General features: G+C 39.1%; 1 long non-coding RNA gene across 2 annotated transcripts in view; it reads left to right on the top strand.

The window, feature by feature from the left end:
* LOC143651636 (uncharacterized) overlaps nucleotides 1-18,877 on the top strand; it is a 44,828-nt gene extending 25,951 nt beyond the window's left edge. For both annotated transcript variants that reach the window (XR_013160083.1, XR_013160082.1), the window contains exons 2-3: nucleotides 17,624-17,731; nucleotides 17,942-18,877. This is a non-coding gene — a long non-coding RNA (uncharacterized LOC143651636). The remainder of the gene's footprint in view (nucleotides 1-17,623; nucleotides 17,732-17,941) is intronic.
* The last annotated feature ends 929 nt before the right edge of the window (nucleotides 18,878-19,806 follow it).

The raw sequence follows: 19,806 nt of genomic DNA, 5'->3' as shown, positions 1-19,806 counted from the left end.
GCCTCCATCATATGGTGATCTGTCTCCTGTCTCACTCCTCCTACCTTGTCCAAGTTTCTTGTGCTTATAAGGACTATGGTCGTAGTGGATTAAGACCCTCTCTGATTTATTTTGGCCTCATCTCAATAGGATCCTTGAAAATCCCATTTCCAAATGAGTTCACACCCCAGGACCTGAGATTAGGACTTGAACTCGTCTTATGTGGTACATGATCCAATCCACAATGCTGACACACTTCAACTCTTAGTCTTTTATGAGTTTTAGCCCATTAATTCCTCAAAATTTATAGTCATTTACTATTTTGACTGGTAACAAAGCATTAGTTTTGATAAAACCCAGGCAAGTGTTACTACAGTTGTAAAGTTGTTCCTTTACAGTCCCTTCTCTTGGTCCCACTTAGAGATGAACAGTGGACCTGAAAAGATAAGAAAATCATCAAGCTTTCAGGTCAATACTACTGCTCTTGGCTTTGAGTGTTCCATCAAGTAGACATTTTCTTTTTTAAAAAAATTTTTAATAAAGTATGGTTGTGTACAGTAAAACTCACCCTTCTATGAGTTCTCCGAGACTTGACAACCTCATAGAGTTGTCTGATCACTGCTAATACCACCTTCAAAGTCCAGCTACTGAATGGTTTGCTCACCACTACAAGCTCTCTCATGCCCCTGTGAAGACATCCCCGCCTTCCAGTACCTGACCATTGGCAACATGATTTGTTTCATTTCTCTATAGTTTGCCTATTCCAGTTTATATGTCTTTTGAGTCTTTTCATGTTGCATGAGGACTTTCTTTTTTAATAGCATGAGCAGGCTTTGGAAATAGAACCCAAGTCTCCAGTATGGCAGATGACAATTCTGTCACTGAGCCACCATTGCACTGCCCAAGGTATTTTTTTTTTTAATTACAGAAGTTGTGGGTTTACAGAAAAGACATGAATAATCAACAGGGTGCCTATTTTTAACACCTTGCATTAGTCTGGTACATTTGTTACAATTGATGAAAGAAGATTCTTATAATTATACTGTTAAGTAGAGTCTATGGTTTACCTTAAGGGTCACTGTTTAAATTGGACAGTTCCATTTTTTAAAAAACATTTTGATTGAGTAACATATATACAACCTAACAGTTCCCCCTTTTAGCCACATGCAAATATATAATTCAGTGCTGTTAATTACATTCACAGTATTGTGCTACCATCACTACCAACCATTATTAAAACTTTTCCACCATGCCAAATATTACCTCTGTACAATTTAAGAATTTTCTCTCTATTCCCTCTCCCCACCACATCCTCTCATACCTTATATTCTAGATTATGACTCTATAAATTTGCTTATTCTGATTACTTCCTATCAGTGATAAACAATATTTGGACTTTTGTGTCTGGATTATATCACTCAACACGATGTCTTCAGGGTTCATCCATGTTGTTGCATGAATCAGAACTTCATTCCTTTTTAATGCTGAATAACGTTCCATTGTATGTATATACCACATTTTATTTATCCATTCATCCATGGATGGACACCTGGGTTGCTTCCATCTTTTGGCAATTGTGAATAATGCCACTATGAACATACATATGCAAATATCTGTTTGAGCCCCTGCTTTCAATTCTTTGGGGTATAACTAGAAATGGATTGCTGAATCATATGCTAATTCTGTTCTTAACTTTCTGAGGAACTGACAAGCTGTCTTCCACAGTAGCTGCACCATTTTACATTCCCACCGATAAAGAATGGGTGTTCCTATTTCTCCACATCCTCCAACAATTGTTATTTTCCATTTTCCGTAAATACAGGCTACTTCAGATACTGTGGGGTTGGCTCCGGACTACCAGAATAAAGTGGATATTACAATAAAGTGAGTCACACAAATTTCTTTTGGCTTCCCAGTACATATAAAGTTATGTTTACACTATATTGTAGTCTCCTAAGTGTACAATAGTATTATGTCTAACAAAATGTTTATACCTTAATTTAAAAAAGGCTTTTTAGCTAAAAATGCTAACCATTATCTGAGCCTTCAGCAAGTTGTCATCTTTTGGCTGATGGAGGGTTTTGCTCATGTTGTCGCTGCTGACTAAGCAGGGTGATAGTGGCTGAAAGGTGGGGTGGCTGTGGCAATTTCTTAAAATAAGACAACAACAGTGAAGTTTGCTATGTCAGTTGACTCTTCCTTTCACAAAAGATTTCCCTGGGGCATGTGATGCTGGTTTTTTTTTTTTTTAGCTTTTTATCTACAGTAGAAATTCTTTAAAAATTGGAGTCAATCCTCTCATACCTGCCCCTGCTTTATCAACTTCATTTATGTTATAATCTTAGTCCTTTGATGCAATTCAACAATAGCCACAGCATCTTTACCAGGAGTAGATTCCATTTCAAGGAACCACTTTCTTTGCTCACCCCTAAGAAGCAGCTCCTCCTTCATCATGGTTTTATCATGAGATTATAGCAATTCAGTCAGATCTTCAAACTCTGCTTCTAATTCTATTTTTCTTTCTAGTTCCACCATATCTGCAGTTACTTCCTCCACTGTAGTCTGGAACTCCTCAAAGTCATCTATGAAGGTTGGAATAAATTTCTTCCAAACTCCTGTTAATGTTGATATTTTGAACTTCTCTCATAAATCACAAATGTTCTTAAAGGCATCTAGAATGGTAAATCCTTTCCAGAGAGTTTTCAACTTACTTTGTCCAGAGCCATCAGAGGAATCATTATCTATGGCACTATACCCTTAACAAATGTACTTCTTAAATAATAAGAGTTAAAAGTCAAAATGACTCCTTGACCTATGAGCTGCAGAATGTATATGTGCTAGCAGGCATGGAAACAATACTCATCTTGTTGTACATCTCCACTTGAGTGCTTGGGCTTAAAATATTCAGTAAATGATGTAAACAATGTACTCTCATCCAGGCTTTGTTGTTCAGTTTATAGAGTAAAGGCAGAATAGATTTAGCATAATTCTTAAGGGTCCTAGGATTTTCATAACCCTAAATGAGCATTGGGTTCAACTTAAACCTACCCTCTGCATTAGCCCCTAACAAGAGAGTCAGCCTGGCCTTTGAAGATTAGAAGCCTGGCATTGAGTTCTCCTCTCCAGCTTTGAAAGTCCTAGATGGCATCTTTCTCCAATAGAATGTTCTTTCATGTAGGCTGAAAATCTGTTGTTTAGTGTAGCCGCCTTCATCGACGATCTTAGCTAGATCTTAGCTAGATCTTCTGGATAACTTGCTGGTGCTTCTACATTAGCATTTGCTGCTTCCCTTTGCACTTTTATGTTATGGAGATGGCCTCTGTGTTAGTTTACAAGCTGCGAGAATGTGATATATCAGAACTGGAATGGCTTTTTAAAAGGGGAATTTAATGAGTTACAAGTTTACAGTTCTAAGGAAGTGAAAGTGTCTGAATTAAGGCACCAACAAGAGGTTACCTTCACTAAAGAAAGGTTGATACTGTCTAGAATGGCTATGTCAGCTGGGAAGGCACATGGCTGGCATCTGCTGGTCCCTTGCTCCTGGGCTACATTGCTTTCAGCCTCTGTTCCTGTGGGGGTTCCTCATTTTGCTTATCCAGGTATGGCTTTCATCTCTTGGCTTCCATTGGCTCTTTCCAGATTCTGTCTTGCTTAATATCTCATAAGGAGGCACACAGAAATGTCTGTTGGGCTCCAAGCATCTCCCAACATCTGTGTCTCTGCTTTCTCTGTCAGCTCTGAAGTTTCTGTTGGCTCTCCCTCTGTCAGCTCTGTCATTTCTGACTCTCTCCAAAATGTTTTCACTTTTAAAGGATTCCAGTAAACTAATCAAGACCCACCTGGAATGGGTGGAGTCACATCTCCATCTAATCAAAAGATCACACCCACAATTGGGTGTGTCACATCTTCATGGAAGCAATCTAATCAAAAGTTTCCATATACAATACTGAATCAGAATGAAAGGAAATGCCTGTTCCCACAAGATTGGATCAGGGTTAAAACATGGCTTTTCTGGGGTACATAATACTTTCAAACCAGCACAGCTTCTTTCCTTAAACCTCATGCGCCAACCTCTGTTACCTTCAAACTTTTCTTCTGTAGCTTCCTCACATCTCAGCCTTCATAGAATTGAAGAGAGTTTGGACCTTGCTTTGGAGTAGGCTTTACCTCAAGGGAATATTTTGGCTGGTCTGAACTTCTATCCAGACTGCCAAAACTTTCTGCATATCAGCGATAAGGCTGTTTTGATGTCTTATCATTCATGTGCTCACTGGAGTAGCACTTTTAATTTCTTCAAGAACTTTTCTTTTGCATTCACAACTTGGCTAACCGATACAAGAGACCTGGCTTTTGGCTTGGCTCAGCTTCCAACATGCCTTCCTCACTAAGCTTAATCATTTCTAGCTTTTGATTTTAAGTGAGAGACCTGACTCTTCCTTTCACTTGTACACTTAGAGCCGTTGTAGCATTATTAATTGGCTTAACTTGTTGTGACTCAAGGAATAGGTGCTCCCAAACAATTATAATAATAGTGTCAAAGATCACAGGTCACCATAAAAGATACAATAATAGTGAAAAAGTGTGAAATATTGTGAGATTTACCAAAATGTGACAGAGACATGAAGTGAGCACATGCTGTTGGAAAAATGGTGCCGATAAGCTTGCTTAACTCAGGGTTGCCACAAACCCTCAATTTGCAAAAAGCACAGTGTCTGTGAAACACAAAGTGAGGTGAAATAAAATGAACTGTATCTGTATTGAAATAATCCTATTTATTTTATAATGTTGCTAGTGCTTTTTGTTTTTTGTCTGTAAATTTTGTTGTCCTTTTCAAATAACCAACTTTTGGTTCCATTGATTTTTCTTTATTGTCTTTCTATTCTCTAGTTCATTATTTTTTTTCCTAATCATTATTATTGCCTTCTTTCTATTTGCTTTGAGTTAAGTTTGATCTTCTTTTTACAGTGTCTTAAGTGGAAATTTAGGTTGTTATCTTCTTTTTTTAAAAAATGTTGGTACTGACAGTTAAAAATTTCCTTCTAAGCATTGCTTTTACTGCAACCCATAAGTCTATACCTTACTCTTGCATAAATGTTTAACCAATATTTGAAGCCTCCCATGAATCCTTACTTTTTATGCTAGTGATTTTTAAAATTTGTTCCAATCTATTTTAACCTAGTATGTTGGTTTAAAACTGTTATGTACCCCAGAAAAGCCATGTTCTTCTAATCCAGTCTTGTGGGGGCAGAAGTATTATTGGGTGGCACCTTTTGCTTAGGCTTGTTTACATGGAGATGTGACCCACCCAATTCAAGGTGGGTCTTAATCCTTTTACTGGAGCCCTGAATGAGGAGAATAAAAGGCAGAAAACATAGAGAGAGCTCAGAGCCAACACAGAGAGCAGAGAGATGAAAGCAAGTGACACGGACGTTTGGGGATACTAAGTTAAGAGATGAAATCCTAGTTTGCCCTGGAGAAGCTAAGTGAGGACACAGATGCTTAGAGGAAAAGCAGTGGAATCAGATGCTGAAGGCCATGGAACTAGGAACAAGGACCAGCAGATTCCAGCCACGTACCTTCCCAGCTGACAGAGGTCCTGCAGATGCTGACAGCCTTTCTTCAAAGTCAAGGTATCGTTCTCTAGATGCCTTACTTTGGACATTTTCACAGTCTTAGAACTGTAAATTTGTAACTCTTATAAAACCCCTTTATAAAAGCCAATCCTTTCCTGCTATATTGCATTCTGGCAACATTAGCAAACAAACACCAGGAGAGTCTAACATGTAGTCCGATGTGTAGAGGAGCTTTCTATCCATTCCTTTAGCACACTTTAGGCTTTCTGTAGTATGAGTCTTGTGAGCAAGTCCTTCTGATTCCATCTTGCCTTACATAGCCATGTTTCTCCTTCCAAAGTTATGACAAGAAACCTTATCAGTTGATGAAGATCAGGGAGGCCTATGGTATAGGTACCATAGACACCTCAATTCTTCAGTAATTTCAGATTACTCTGCAGATCGAGTTTGGACCAGACGTCCAGTAGCTCATTAACTCTTTGGTATCAGATCCAATAATAAATATTTCTTCCAACAGATAGCTAGATTACAAATTGAGGTTGAAAGCTCAATCAACAAACTTTAGCAACAAACAACATCTCATGCTGGTTGTGACATGCATCAGATACTGCTGACCAGGATGCCAATCATATCTCAGCAAGAGAGAAAGGGATGCTTTTTTGCTGTTAAGTGGCTCGCCAGCAGGAGACGATCCCCAGAGCATGGGTTCCAAGGTCCACTTGAGCCACACTCCTCAGGTTTGGCTGTCCACTGATCCAGACAAGGAAAATCTCCAAGACAATCTCACTGGAGCCTCCAGGTTGTGAAGGAAAATTCAATGAGCATGACAGGGATTGAAACAAAAATACTGGATTTAGTTATGTTCCAGGCAAGAGTATAACACACCACCGTGGAAAGTCACTGAGTGGCTCTTTGAAGGAAAGTGTTAAGAGTTTTTACATGTTAAAAAGTCAGTTCGCTGTAGCTCTACTAATCAATAATTGAAGCCTATACAGTGATGTAGTCATTTGAAGCTGTTGTGTACCCCAGAAAATCTTGTTCTTTTAATCCATTCCTGTGGGGGCAGCACTTTTGTGGGTAGGATCTTTTGATTAGGGTATTTCAATTGAGTTGTGACCCACCCCATTCAAGGTGATTCTTAAACCTCACTCTGGAGTCCTTCATAAGAAATGAAATTAAGAGACACTCACAGAGAAAGCCCTGGAGAAACTAAGAAAGGACACACAGAAGCTCCAAAACGAAGCCACTAAAGCCAGAAGCTGAAAGCAAAAAACCCAGCACAGAAAGACCAGCAGACGCCAGCCATGTTCCTTCCCATGTGACAGCGATGTCCCAGATACCGGCAGCCTTTCTTCAGAGAACGTATTGTCTTGAAACCTTAATTCGGATGTTCTCATGACTCTAGAACTGTAAATTTGTAAGTTAATAAATCCCCATTTTAAAAGTCAACCTTTTTCTGTCTTCCAGCAGATTTAGCAAACCGAAACCTATGGATTCGGTAGAATGAGTTCATAAGTACATATAAGGCTTAAAACACACATATCCTATTTTACAAACTGGCTAGGAGAGAGTCTTCAGTTAGACACCATGGAATCTGGCATATCAGAATTCTTAGATATTTATGAACTTTGGGAGATATGAATCAGTTGTGTTTGAAACACAGCATTCAGTTTTGGCATCTGCAAGGCCAATGTTGCTACAGAAGCAGTTCTTATCTTCTAGTGTTTACTTGGTGATGAGGCCATGAACCGTGCACTTGTGATTTATACATTTTTCTGCATGTGTGTCTTATTTCAGTGAAACAGTTTTTAAGGTTGAGAGAGAGAGAACAAATCCTGCACACGTACATTCAAGGCCTGCCTTTGCTCACAGCTCGCCTGCTAACATTTCATTGACCAAAGTAACTTTAACGGGTGGGGAAGCACACACCACCCACAGTCAAAGGGGCAGGGGAGCCAAAATCTACTGAAAAAATCATCCAAACTACCGCAGATGGTGAGATTGCTTTCTATATTATTGTGGGAGTTTTAATCTTGGTGAGCAAGGCATGGGCAGGGATTGCGGTCAACTCCCATGAAGGGCCTGCTTTAATACGAGTTAGGATTTTTGTTTTTTTTCTCTTCTTCAGGTAAGGAGTAGCTCTTCTTTCTCCATGTCTGAATCTCCAACTGCTATGCAGCAGAGTCCTGCACATAATAGAACATAAGATATTTGGTGTCCAGTGGATTTATGTTTTGGAGGCATTTTTCTTCCAGCACAGCCTTGCCTTGTCAGAATACAAAAGGAAGTTGGCCAAGAGATCCTTTGCCTTAGTTTACCAGGGCTGCTATGAGAGCACCACACAATAAGTTGGCTTAAGGAAAAAATATTTATTGTATCAAGATTTTGGAGGCTAGAAGTCTATAATCAAGGTGTTGATGAGACCATGCTTTCTCCCCGAAGTCTGTAGTGTACTGGCAATCTTCTGTTACATGGCAATCTCCCTCTCTCCTCTGATCTACTCTTACGGTTTCTGCTGATTTATGCCTTATTCCCATAGCTGTCTCTGCTGTATCCAAATCTTCTCTCAATAAGTCTCCAGTTACGTGGATTAAAGCCCATCCTTATTCAATTTGGCCACATCTACATAGTACTTTTGAAGATCCCATTCATACCCTGACTAGCCTGAACATATTTAAAGATACTATTTACAAAGGGGTCACATCCACAGGAATGCAGATTAAAACGAAGAGCATGTCTTTCATTGGGGTACATGATCAAATTAGTGTTGACAACATCTTGTTGTTGATAACACCAGTCAATATTTTGGGAAAATCTTTTCCTTAAGTCAGCAGTGGCAGCTCCACCCTGACTTTAGAGGAGAGAGCTTCAATTAAAGCCCACAAATCAAATGTGATCTGATAGAGGCTTTTCTTTTTTGATTCCTCACTACATCGGTCAAAGGGCTTGGCCAAGACTCAAAGGGTCAGTCTCAGATGACCAGACTCAGTAAGGGTGCATGACAGCATAGCCCTGAACTTGCACTTCACACGCCTTTCCACCCTATAGGGTCTGTTGCTGTGGATCACGGCTGGGTAGTGCTTTTGGCTTCTCTGTAGGCAAGACGGTGAGTTCCTCTTGTGTCTCTTCCATGTACAGGGTGCCCTCCCTGCCCGACATCTCAGAACTCCAGAGTGTGTGTGGATGAGGCCAGATCTCCCATTGGAGGGCCCAAACAGGTGGGGTGGCTGAGAGACCTGCTGTGAGTTGCAGGGCTGTGCCTCAACAGCTCTAGAAGAGTCTGTGTGCATCTGTCCCAGGAAGGGGTCCCCGGACTACTCTAGGAGAACAGGGGACAGAGGCCTGGCCCAGTGCCCTGCCAAAGCCAACACCACATGGTGACAGAATGTGGTAGGTTGAAGCATGTACCACGATCCATGTTCCTGTGGGTGTGAACCCACTGTAAACAGGACAATTAAAAATAGTATTTTTAGTTCAGTTGTGGCCAACTCAAGTAGAGTGGGTTTTAATCCATATTATTAGAGAACCTTATACAGAGAACCTGAAAGTCACAGAAGTGAAAAAGAAGAAGACATTGCCATGTGATGGGAGACAGAGATAAGCCAAGGACCCCCAAGGATGGCCAGCAGCCAGCACCAGAGCTCTACAGACTTAGGGAAGAAAGCATTGCCTTGCCGATGCCTTAAGTTTAGACTTCTTTTAGCCTCAAAACGGTGAGCCAATAAATTCCTGTTATTTAAGCCAAAACCAACTTGTGGTTTTTGTGGTAGCAGCTCTGGCAAATGAAGACACTATAACCTTCTAGGCAGGGAGGGGCTCTAAAATTTATTGGATAAACTGAGTTCTCCATACTGGGCCTGCCAGGTGCCCCCTACCCCACAGTGGGCACTTCCATCTGTTGCATTGGAAGGGGCAAAGGCCATCTAAAGACCTCCTCCTTGGGGTACCCCACCTACAGTATGAGGGCACCCTGGGAGTGGCCCACCTGGGATACCCAAGAGTGGAAAAGACCTGTGAGGACCAGCAAAGACCCAGGGAGACCAGAGACACAGTCTAGCTGGATTCTTGGAATTACTACAAGCAAGTTGTAAGTGCATTATCATTTATAGTTGAGGTGTTTGTGGATAAATGATGCATGGGCTTAAGATACGGGGCTGTGTGTGCCTCTTTCATTCCTCTCTATCATCCCACTGGGTGGAAGACTTGACTCTCAGGTCTGCTTCTCTGCGAGGATGGAACACTGAGAGGTTGATTTGTGGCAGCTAAAAGCAATCACTTGGAGGCCTCTGTGTAGTGCCATTTGTCACAGTTAAGGAAGAGCAAGGTAGGCCTTGCATCAAGGTGATGGTGCCCACAGAGAAACTTGCCTTTGTGAGAGGCTGAATGTCTCATTGCAATATTACAATTTTTTTTTTAAAAAGACCTGACAAACCTTTCCCCTTTAAAGACTACAATATTTAAAATGCAAATCTGCAAGTATTTCTCTTGCTGGGAAATTGCAATATACTTTTAGTTAAAATAAAATTTTCTCTCTTAACCTAATTATCACATTTTAATAAGCATGTTATGGGATAGTTTTGTGTTTGAAAATAAAAGAAGCATTCATTTACTCTGATATTCTAAATATATATGTGTGTGTGTGTGTGTGTGTATGTAAAGCAAAAGGGGACAAACATCTGGCATCAAAAAGCAGCCAGCCTTCTGGTTCTAGACAAGGTTATATGGGCTCACTACTTTCTACTCCTTTCTGCTTAGTACAACAAAAAGCCCTGGAAATAATTCGCAGCAAGCATAAGGGGATTTGGAAAGGTGGAAAGAGGAAAACAGACTGGCTAGGGACCTCACAACCAGAAGAACAGCATGGCAGTGAGTTCCCTGAGTTTTCTTTCTTTCTTTCTTCTTCTTCCTCTTCTTTTTTTTTTTTAATCTCTGATGTGTACTGGACTGGGTGCTGGAGAAACTGGCAACCCACATTCAGGCTCAGACCAAAAAAACCTCTAAGAAAAATCTGCTTCCTCTAGCCAAAAGACAGGGAAAGGGGCAGCCCAATAGGACAGAAATCCTTTTGAATAATATCTATCTTACCCCAGTGAAACACCACAGACATATCATCTTACCCCAGCGAAACACCCCTGTAGTTCAGTGGAGAGTCTAGACTCCCACCTCCTTCCCAGAGGAGCAGGCAGCTTGGAGAGATGCTTTGCTTTTCTGTTGGTGACACCAGCAGATGGTGGACTAGGAGTGTCCCCACCCAGTGGCAGCAGGTGGTCCATGACAGCCAGCATTCAACTTCCCTGCTAGCACAGTGTCACCGAGATGGCATGGGGAACCTGAACTTCTATCCCCACCCCAACCAGAGAGTGGGAAGATGATTTTGGAGAGAAGGGAGCTGTAGAAAGACATTCTTTAACCATGCGTAGAAATTCCATGGCACGCAACTGACTAATCCACACATGGAACTGACACGAATCAACACGTCGAAAGGATTACACAGAACCAGTGTGGAATACCACCAGATTTTCAGAGTAGCCTCTGAGTAGCACACGGACAAATCAGACCAGAGTGACTAAAAAAAAATGGCCCATCTATACAATGCCCCCCAAAATTCATTGTAATGAAATAGGTGATTGAACATAAAAGGATGAGGAAAACAGGAGTGGCTATGTTTATATCATACAGAATAGACATCAGAGCAAAGAAAATTACCAGGGACAAGAGGGTATTACATAATGATAAAAGGGTCAATCCATCAAGAATGTCCCCATTCTTGGGTAAGATGATAGAGCATCAAACAATAGAGCATCGAAGTAAAAGAAGTAAAAACCAGTAGAGCTGAGAAAAGAATAGACAAATACACAATATGGGTGGGGACATCAATGTCCCTTTCTCAGAAACTGATAGAACTACTCAACAGAAAATCAGCAAAGATACAGAAGAACTGAACGACCAACCAACTAACCAGGATCTAATGGACTTTTTTTAGAACATGCCACCCAACAGCAGCATAATACACATTCTTTTTAAAAACCATGCAACATTTAATTATAAGATATATTTATTATCCTGGATAAGAAAACAAATTTCAACAAATTTAAAGGTACTATAATTATATAGAGTATGTTCTCTGACCAAAACGGAATTGAACTAGATATCAATAACAGAAACCTACCAGGAAAATCTTCAAGCATTTGGAAATTAACACACTTCTAAATAACCCATGTGTTTCGGTTTGCTAAAGCTGCTGGAAGGCAGTATACCAAAAATGGATTGGCTTTTTCAAAAGGGATTTATTAGGTTACCAATTTACAGTTCTAAGGCCATGAAAATGTCTGAATTAAGGTATCAACAAGACGATACCTGGACTCTGAAGAAAGTCTGCCAGCTTCTGGAACACTTCTGCCAGTTGGGAAGCCACATGGCTGGCATCTGCTGTTCCTTGCTCCCAGTTTATTGCTTTCAGCTTCTGATTCCAGTGGCTTTCTCTGTGTGTCCTGTGGGCCTTCTTTTAGCATCTCCATGGTGTTTCTCATTCTAAGCATCTGTGGATCCTCTCTTAGCTTCTCTGGGGCAAGCTCTGGATTTCATCTCCTAGCTGAACATCTCCCAGAGCTTTTTTTTTTTTACTGTCTCTAAAGCCTCTGCTCCTAAAGGACTCTATAAGTGGATTAAGACCCACTTTGAATGGGCAGGATCTCTTCTCATGGAAATATCCCAATCGAAAGGTCCCACCCAACAACAGGTCTACCCCCACAAGATTGGATTAAGAGAACATGGTTTTATCTGGGGTACATAACAGATTCAAACCAGCACACCATGGTTCAAAGAGGAGGTCTCAAAGGAAATTTAAACTGCACAGAACTGAATGAAAATGATAATACAATGTATCAAAATGTGAGATGTGGGTGCATGGATGGTTCAGTGGTAGAATGCTTGCCTTAGACCCAGGTTGGATTCCCAGACCATGCACCACCACCCCCCCCCCCCAAAAAAATGTGCGAGATGCAACTAAAGCAATCCTCAAAGGAAAATTTATAGTGCTAAATGCTTACATGAGAAAACAAAAAGTTCCCAAGCAATAAATTTAAGCTCCTATCTCAAGAAAATAGAAAAAAAAGAACAAAATAAATACAAGCAAGCAGAAAGAAGGAAAAAAAGCACAAACCAAAGAAACCAAAAATACAAAAACAATAGAGAAAATCAATGAAGCAAAAAGCTGGTTCTTCGAAAATATCAATAAAATTGATAAACTTCTAGAAAAGACTGGCAGACATAAAAGGAGAGAAGACACTAATTGCAAATATTAGAAATGAAGAAGAGGATTATGACTACAGGTCCTGTACTCGTTAAATGAATATTAGGGACTACTACAGGCAACTCTTTTTTTTTTTTTTTCTGGACCACTGCTTTAAGTACTCTTGGTTGTTAGCCTTTTTTTAAATTATTATTATTAATTAAAAAAAATTAACACAACATTTAGAAATCATTCCATTCTACATATGCAATCAGTAATTCTTAATATCATCACATAGATGTATGATCATCATTTCTTAGTACATTTGCATTGATTTAGAAAAAGAAATAGCAAGTTTTTGCTTGTTTGTTTGTTCTGTTTTTTAATATATATTTTTTGTATTTTTTATTTTTATTTTTTTCTCTATATTATCATTTTATTTCTTTTTCTGTTGTCTTGCTATTTCTTTTTCTAAACAGGCAACTCTTTACAAATGTATTTAACATCTTAGATGAAATGGGTCAATCATTGAGAACTACAAATTATCAAAGTGAAACCCATATGAAATAGATAATTTAAGTAGACCTAATACTATTAATGAGATTGAACTCATAATTTGAAAGCTTCTAAGAGCAATCTCCAGGTCCAGATGGTTTTACTGGAGATTTTACCAAACATTTAAATAAAAAATTGCATTGATTCTACACAATATCTTCCAGAAAATCAAAACAGAGGGAAAAATTTCGATCTCATTTTACGAGGCCAGTATTACTCTAATGCTCAACTCAGACAAAGGCAGTACAAAAAAGGAAAAAACTGCAGACCAATATATTTCATAAACTTAGATGCAAAAGTCCTCAACAAAATATTAGCAAATCAAACCAAGAAATGTATAAAAAGAATAATACACCATGACCAATGTATGCAGTTGTGCAAGGCAGATCAATACTTGAAAATCAGTCAGTGTAATCTACCATATAAACAGAAGAAAAATCACTTGATTATATAAATTGATGCATAAAAAACATTTGAAAAATTTCAACATCTTTATATATTAAAAACTCAGCAAACTAGGAATAGAAGGAGAACTACCTAAACTTGATCAAGAGCATTTACAAAAAACATACACCTAACATCATACTTAATGGTGAAAGACTGAATTTTTTCTTAAGATCTGGAACAAGGCAAGGATTCCCACTGTTAGCACTCTTACTTAATATAGTACTGGAAGTCTTAGCCACTCTAATAAGGCAAGGGAAAGAAATTAAAAGCATATAAATCAAAAAGGAAGAAATAAAAGAGTTCTTATTTTCAGACAGTGTGAAAGTCTATGCAGAAAATCCCAGGGAATCTAGAAAAAAACCTCCTAGAATAAGTGAGAGCAAAAAGATTTCAGGATATAAAATCAACAATCAAAAGTTACTTGTATTTTTATATACTAGCAACAAACATATGGACACCAAAATTAACAACACAGTACCATTTATGATCATGGAAGAAACAGAACAATTTAATCATAAATCTAACAAAATATGTCCTGGATCTATGTAGTGAAACTACCAAATGCTGATGAAAGAAATTAAAGTAAATCTAAATCTAAACAAATGGAGACATACTGTGTTCATGCAAAGGAAGACTCAACATAGTAAAGATGTCAGTTCCCTCCAAATTGCTCTATAGGTTTAATGCAATTTCTATCAAAATCCCAGAAAGGATTTTTTTTTTTAACATTTTAAAGTTTATATGAAACATTTTAAAGTTCGTATGAAAAGGCACAGTGTTAGAAAAGCTTAAATATTCTTGAAAAAGAAGAGTAAAATGGGAGAAGAATTCTACATCATATTAAGGCATACCATTGAGCTACAATCACTAAAATTGTGTGGTCTTGTCCGAGGGATAAACACATGAATCAATGGAGCACAACAGAGAATTCACAGAAATATGCCCAACTGATTCATTTTTCTAAATGTATTTTTACTGAGATAATTTTTATTAAGATACAGTCCATCCAAAGTGCACAACCAATGGTTCACATTATCATCACTTAATTGTGTATTCACCAACTGATACTTTTAAAAAAAATATCTTTGAGATATCTTCATGCACTATATTCTCCATCCAAAGTATATAATGGCTCACAATATCATCACATATTTGTGTATTCAACTGATTCTTGACAAATGTGCTAAAGCAATTCAGTGGAGGATAACCTTTTTAATAAATGTTGCCAGAATAATTGAACAGACATAGGCAAAAAATTTTAAAAAAGAACCTCAACCTAAGCCACATGCCTTATACAAAAATTAACTAAAAATGAATCGTAGATTTAAATGTAAAACACAAATCTATAAAGCTTTAAGAAAATCAAGGACAAAATCTTTGGGATCCAGGGCTAGGTAAAGAGTTCTTAGACTTGATGCCCAAACCATAGTTCATAAATTTAACAATCAATAAATTGGACCTTTTCAAAATAAAACCTTCTGCTTTGTAAAGGTATCAAGAGGCTAAAAAGACAAGCCGCAATGGGGGTGAAATATTTGCAGAACACGTATCTGACAAAGGATTTGTATCTAGAATATATAAAGAACTCTCAGAGCTCAATAGTAAAAACAACAACAATAAGAAAAACAACAAAACAAAACAAAATCCTTTTTGAAATGGGCAAAAGATGTGAACAAAGTTTTAACCAAAGAGGAGATACAGAAGGCAAATAAGGACATGAAAAAATGTTTGACATCATTAGCCATTAGGGAAATGCAAATTTATATCACAATGAGACATCACTACACACTTATTAGAATGGTTAAAATAAAGATGGCGATAATGTCAAATGTTGGCAAGGATGTGGAGAAATTGGATCACCCATACATTGCTAGTGGAAATGTATTTTACAGCCACTCTGAAAAATAGTTTGGTAGTTCCTTTTGAAACTAAATGTGATAACCATACAGCCCTGCATTGAAATTAAAACTTATTTTCACACAAACACCTGTTCTCAACAGCTTTATTCATAATAGCCCAAAGTGGAAGCAATCCAAATGTCCTTCGTAGGGTGAACGGTTAAAAAAAATACCTCTCGTATGGCCATACAATGGAATACTACTCAGCAATGGAAGGGAACACGCAACTGATGCACATAACAGCTTGGATGGATCTTCAGAACACTATGCTTAGTGGAAAAAATCCAATCTGAAAGGGTTATTTAGTCTATGAGTTCCTATATTTAACATCCTCAAAATGATAACATCTAGAGATGGAGTACAGGTTAGTGGTAGCCAGTGGTCAGGGATAGAGGGTGGATGAGACTATAAAAAAGGTAGAAGAGTTCCTCTGTGGTAATGAAACAGTTCTGCTAACTGATGATGGTTGTTATGCAAATCTATGCATGGGATTAAATTGCATAGAACCATTCACACCCATGCATATGCACATAAAAGAATGCCAATTAAGAAATGGTGGCAAGTGAATAAGGTCTGTCGTCTAGTTTACAATAACAATATCAATTTCTTGGCTTTGATTTTGTACCATAGTCATATAATACACGTCACCAAAGCTAGGAAAAGGATTCAAGAAACTCTGTTCCATATTTGCAACTTCTTCTGAACCTATAATTATTTCAAAATAAAAAGATTAATTAACGAAGATTTTCTTAAATTCTATAGTTAGATCTCACACAGTTCTTCAAAATAGCTTCACCAAACTATGGAAAAATCACGTGCTATACTTGAGACAGGGTAGCATTTATTTAAATCTAACTGACACCTTGTGGAAACACAACCCTGATCAGGTGGACACATGTTTCCTTAAACAGTCTAAGACCAAGAGAACACGCAGTGACTGCACCTATACATTTGATTCAGGGTTGAATGCTTTCTAGATCCTACATTGTCTCTCTCTGAGTGTGTGAGTGTGTGTGTGCATGTGTGCATCTGTGCTTATGCTTTATTGGGAGACGGAAGGGCAAAGATTCACCATTATAGCTTTCCTTTCATAGCAAAGCTAGAAATGGCTGAATTTACACTGGGTATAAGAAATGAGAGAATGGATATCATACGAATCTTTGAATAACTGAACTGTGGAATGTGGACAAGAAAAACTGAGATTTCATCAAAAGGTGGATAAAACAAATAGAAAGTACTGACAGGCAAAAGGAGCTCATATCCTGAATATTTCATGGTTTGCTATAAGAGTAACGATTATGGTTATAGCCAGAGGGAAGAAATAAATGAGGGTGTGGAAGCCTCAGGCACAGGTGTGGCCTTGAACAAAACCTTATGTCTCTAGGTCTCAGTTTCCATGTCTGGAAAATGGAGCTAATTACAGTCTCAACCATTTCCTCTTGGTGAGGATGAGGCTGATTTGATCATAATTAGCTATTGTACCATCGGAAGATTTGACTGCTGTTAGCCTGGGCACCATGGTCTCAGAACGTCCTTGGACATACTTGGGGCACAGAAAGTGCCAGGCCTTTCTTTGCTCAGATGTGGACTTTTACAAAGCCTTCTCAGGTGACGATGAACCTGGGGGCTACTAAAGAACATCAGGTGCACCTGCGTTTATTGTGTTGGGTGAGGTTGTAAGGCCTTTAACTCCTTGCCTTCTCTCCTAACTCTTTGCCCAAAGACAGCGCTGCACAACAGAGACCAAAGAAGTGACACATTTGACCTGCACCGACAGAAGCCCATGTGTAGTCCAGAAGCCACTGACGAGGCCACCCAGGGGTGAAAGTGTTTGCAGAAAGTCCTCCAGCTACTGCAGGGACAGGGTCCAAGTCAAAGTTCAGGGAGGTCGCATCCTTGGGACAAAACTCTCAGCCTCACCCACTTTTCCTCTCCTACAGAAGGACTCACTCCTCTCCATGGCCTCTGGAACCGACTTGTCAGGAATGAACAAGGTTCAGTTCACGCTGGTTACATGCTTAGAACAAATTAAAACCTTCGTTTAGGGTGTAAGTCAAATTCCATTCTAACTTTTTCATGTTGGGAAGGGCTGTGGGATTGTGTTTTGAAAGTCTGCATTTTAGATAAGAATTGTTTTAATGTTTATTAGGCGGTAAAATATACCTTGTTTTACCTGGCACATGCCCCTAATTTTTGTAAAAAGAATACAGCAACAAAGGACTTCTCATTGATTTCTGTATTTCTCTATTATATCAAAGGTTGGCAATCGACGGAGAACTGCTTCAAGTCTCATCTAAGGAGACGAGATTCACAAAAGAGAGAAAAGCAGATGTAGGGCTTCTTCAAAGACAGGTTCCTGGATCTCCTGTGAAAAAGCAATATTTAAAAAATCCTACCACTATAATAGAATTATTCAGAATTCCTTTGTGGGTTTTTTTTTAACTTTTTATTTTTGGCTGGACCTGTAGCAGATCTACAAGTAGCGAGTATACCTGTGTGGGAAGTTATGTTTTATGCATCCCAGTTGTTGATGATAAAAGTTGATCGATAGGCTAGCGGAAATGACTGGATTATTTTTCTGTTCTCTCCATAGAAAATGATATTATAAAGCCATTGCCATCTGAAGATGTGATTAAAGTTTATGCAGGCAAAAATGTAGGGGGAAAACAACCCAGCACTCTAGCAGTTATGCAGACAGCAATTTTTATAAATCCTATTTGGGTGGATTTTGTGATGTTTGTGGCATTTATCTGCTTTTTAAAACTTGAGGGTTTTTCATGTGTGTGTGATTTCTTTTCTCACTTCAAATCAATATTTTTGGTAAAGAAAAAAAAGTCATGCCACTGTTGACATGGTTGCAGACAGATTGACTAGCTGTTATTTCTAAAATCTAAGAGAATGAAAGGCTGTCTCTGAAAAGTAGAAAACAGAAATAGAGGTGGGAATGGAAAAAGTCCAACCCCAGTCAAGAAACAACCAATTGGCTAAGGAAACTAGAAAATCAAGATGCCAGTGTTTCTAAGACTCAGTTTACCAGACAGCCCTGGACATCTTCAGTCTGTCTATTCACCAGCAAGTCAGAAAAATCCCTCAGAAGAGTCTGGCTCTAAACCTCTATGCTAACTTTGATTATATTAATTGAATTGAATAAGGACACACATAGCGAGCAGTAAAACAAAACTGAAGATAATGAAAAAGTGTCTTATGCCAGGCACCGTCCCAGGGACTGCAAAGGAGAAATAGATGTATCCAGGTGCTCCAGGAACTTAGAGAGTTTAGTGAATTAGAACACTGCTTCTGTTTGATTTCTTAATTTCCATGGCCAGGCTGGTAACAAGGCTTCAAAACCCCCCAGACAGAGAGCTGGGCTTGAGCTGATGTAACTTATTAGAGAGGGTCATGCAATTGTCCAGTGTGGCAATGACCCTGAATTTTAACATCTTAGAAGTCCACTTCTGAGGTTTGGGTCATTGTACCAGTTACTACGTGAGTCCCTCGGTCTGACACACACCCTCTTTATTTTGCCCCTTGCCAGAGAGCTGGCTTCCCATTGGCTTCTGCCAACAGGAGGCCCTGGCAGGAGAGCAGAAAATAGGAGGGAGAGAGATGCTTCCTGTTTCTGGCTCACACTAGTGGCAGTCATTGGTTAGAAGGTGTTAGAATGAAGGGGCTGGGGAGATTACGATCCTCTATCAGGATTTGCAACTGTGGTCAAGGAGCACCTCATCAATGGGTCAACAGCACCTCCAAGAGACTGCAGCAAGTACTACCCATGGTCCCTCAGTTTAGGGCCATGTGCGGCTTCCTCTCTCTGGATAGCAACCTTTTCTTCTTTGCTCCACCAATCCCCTCCATATTTTAGCTCTTCCAGCTTTTTCAACACTTTTATAATGAATTCCCTGTATTGAATTCCTTCTGTTTGAAATACTAGAGTGGTTTTTTGTTTTCCTGAGTGGACACTGACTGATAATAGTCACACAACCTCAGTCTACATATTTTTAGAAAGGGCAAATCCGTTTACTAATAGAGCAGAGAGAGGCCTACTAGAAAGGAAGAGTGATGGCCAGTGCCAGACCCACTGGGCTCCAGAACCACAAGGCTGAGCCATGCTCATCTGCTGGGT

This window comes from Tamandua tetradactyla, chromosome 12 (genome assembly GCF_023851605.1).
Source record: "Tamandua tetradactyla isolate mTamTet1 chromosome 12, mTamTet1.pri, whole genome shotgun sequence".
NCBI lineage: Eukaryota > Metazoa > Chordata > Mammalia > Pilosa > Myrmecophagidae > Tamandua > Tamandua tetradactyla.
This window is presented reverse-complemented; position numbering and strand designations above follow the sequence as displayed.